General features: G+C 62.1%; 3 non-coding genes across 3 annotated transcripts in view; all 3 read right to left on the reverse strand.

Annotated features, from left to right (window-relative positions):
- The window catches only part of LOC145915145 (large subunit ribosomal RNA), a 3683-nt gene extending 2604 nt beyond the window's left edge, over positions 1-1079 (reverse strand). The window contains exon 1 of the ribosomal RNA XR_014403591.1: positions 1-1079. This exon is cut by the window's left edge and continues 2604 nt beyond it. This is a non-coding gene — a ribosomal RNA (large subunit ribosomal RNA).
- Positions 1080-1323: 244 nt separating this feature from the next.
- LOC145914976 (5.8S ribosomal RNA) lies at positions 1324-1477 on the reverse strand. The gene has a single exon (XR_014403433.1). It is a non-coding gene; the product is annotated as a 5.8S ribosomal RNA (ribosomal RNA).
- Positions 1478-1736: 259 nt separating this feature from the next.
- LOC145915067 (small subunit ribosomal RNA) overlaps positions 1737-2500 on the reverse strand; it is a 1824-nt gene continuing 1060 nt past the window's right edge. The window contains exon 1 of the ribosomal RNA XR_014403521.1: positions 1737-2500. This exon is cut by the window's right edge and continues 1060 nt beyond it. This is a non-coding gene — a ribosomal RNA (small subunit ribosomal RNA).

Here is a 2500-nt window from a genome sequence, read left to right on the forward strand (position 1 = left end):
GGTCCTCCACCAGAGTTTCCTCTGGCTTCAACCTCCTCAGGCATAGTTCACCATCTTTCGGGTCCCAACGCGCACGCTCTCGCTCGACCTCTCCGGCAGAGCGGACGAGATCGGCCGGTGATGCGGCCGTCCAGAGAGACGGCATCTCACCTCCGCCGGACCGCGCCGACATTCACTTTCACTGCGCCCATGGGTTTCGCACTGCCCCGTGGCTCGCGCGCACGTTAGACTCCTTGGTCCGTGTTTCAAGACGGGTCGGGAAGGTGGCTGACGTTAGCCGCGGACCCCGTGCGTCTCGCGCGGCGCTGCCCACCCGCAACCGACACGCCGCAACTGGGCACTGAGCACAGTCCCCAACCGGCGACGCACCGGCTCGGACGGGACGCCCGGCCCACGAAGGGCAGACGCGGCGATCCCTCCTCGCCCGGGCGACGGGCCGACGTGTCCGCGCGCCTATAACACCCACCCGGGGGCGGGCTACCTTGCGCGCGGCCTTCTCGCCGCCTCCCAGACGGTCGCGGCCTTCGCACGGCGCTAGTGCGCTGGAGCTGCTCGGAGGACAGCGCGAACGACGGGCCGCAAGGCTCCGCACGCCCACACGCTCCGCTCGGCTTCAGCTGAAAGCGTCGCGCGACTCGACAGGCCCTCCCGTTTGCCTCTCGACGGTTTCACGTACTCTTTAACTCTCTCTTCAAAGTGCTTTTCAACTTTCCCTCACGGTACTTGTTCGCTATCGGTCTCGCGACAGTATTTAGCCTTAGATGGAGTTTACCACCCGCTTTGGGCTGCATTCCCAAACAACCCGACTCTGGGAAGACGCAGAGCGCGCGCCCTCGCCGCCACCATGGGCCTGACACCCGCACCGGGACGAGGCCTCGATCAGAAGGACGCGGGCGGCGAACGACGTACGCGCAGCGAATTCCTTACGCCACAATTCCACGCGCCGCAGAGGCGCGCGGATTCGGCGATGGGCACTTCCCACTTCACTCGCCGTTACTGGGGGAATCCTCGTTAGTTTCTTTTCCTCCGCTTAGTAATATGCTTAAATTCAGCGGGTAGCCTCGTCCGACCTCAGGCCGATAATCCAGTGCCTCGTTTGCGAGAGACACGCGCGCGCCACCGAAGCTCGTGCGAGCGCCGCGCCCGAACGCGAGCCGTGCTGCTCCGGGCCGGGATCCTCTTCGAGGCCGACTCGTAACGAGACGCACGCCGCGTTCGGTTTCGCGCGCTGACACTGCGTTCGTGCTGTCCTGGGCGGGACGACCGTGGCAACGGCCGACACCGCACCGGCCCGACGCGTCGCCGCGCGGGAACGTTACAACGCGACCCTGAGGCGGGCGTGGCGCCGGGATTGACCCGGTGCCGCAATTTGCGTTCAGAACGTCGATGCTCAATGTGTCCTGCAATTCACATTAATTCACGCAGCTAGCTGCGTCCTTCATCGACTCGCGAGCCGAGTGATCCACCGCCAAGAGCCCTCCGTGACTTCGTCAGTTGGACAAGCGCGACCCAGCCGGATTGCACAGTCGAAAAAGCGGTGGCCGAGCGGTCGCCAGCCGTAGGCGACGCATGAAGCCAGCCTGGCACATGGCCACGGCACTCGGCGCAGAACGAAACAGGGTGACCGAAGTGCAATCGCGTGCGCCTCAACAGCGACGAAGGGCGTGCGCGGCCGCCAAGATACGGAGCCTTCTCCACCTGTCGAACGCACGACCACTCGATCGGCGATCGGCCGGTAATGATCCTTCCGCAGGTTCACCTACGGAAACCTTGTTACGACTTTTACTTCCTCTAAATGATCAAGTTAGATCGTCTTCTCGGACGCCGGCGCGGCCGTTGCCGAACGCGCCAGGTCCAATCGGAGGACCTCACTAAACCATTCAATCGGTAGTAGCGACGGGCGGTGTGTACAAAGGGCAGGGACGTAATCAACGCGAGCTGATGACTCGCGCTTACTGGGCATTCCTCGTTCAAGGGAAACAATTGCAATTCCCTATCCCTAGCACGACCGGGGTTCAGCGGGTTACCCGGACCTTCCGGCCTAGGCGGCGACACGCTGATCCGGTCAGTGTAGCGCGCGTGCGGCCCCGAACATCTAAGGGCATCACAGACCTGTTATTGCTCAATCTCGTCTGGCTAAGCGCCACTAGTCCCTCTAAGAAGTTCAACGCCGACCGATAGGGTCGCGTAACTAGTTAGCAAGCCAGAGTCTCGTTCGTTATCGGAATTAACCAGACAAATCGCTCCACCAACTAAGAACGGCCATGCACCACCACCCACAGAATCAAGAAAGAGCTCTCAATCTGTCAATCCTCACTGTGTCCGGGCCGGGTGAGATTCCCCGTGTTGAGTCAAATTAAGCCGCAGGCTCCACGCCTGGTGGTGCCCTTCCGTCAATTCCTTTAAGTTTCAGCTTTGCAACCATACTTCCCCCGGAACCCAAAGACTTTGGTTTCCCGCAAGCTGCCGGAGGGGTCGTCAAAGTAACGCCCCCCGATCG

Source organism: Ascidia mentula, assembly GCF_947561715.1.
Source record: "Ascidia mentula chromosome 2 unlocalized genomic scaffold, kaAscMent1.1 SUPER_2_unloc_1, whole genome shotgun sequence".
NCBI classification, from domain to species: domain Eukaryota; kingdom Metazoa; phylum Chordata; class Ascidiacea; order Phlebobranchia; family Ascidiidae; genus Ascidia; species Ascidia mentula.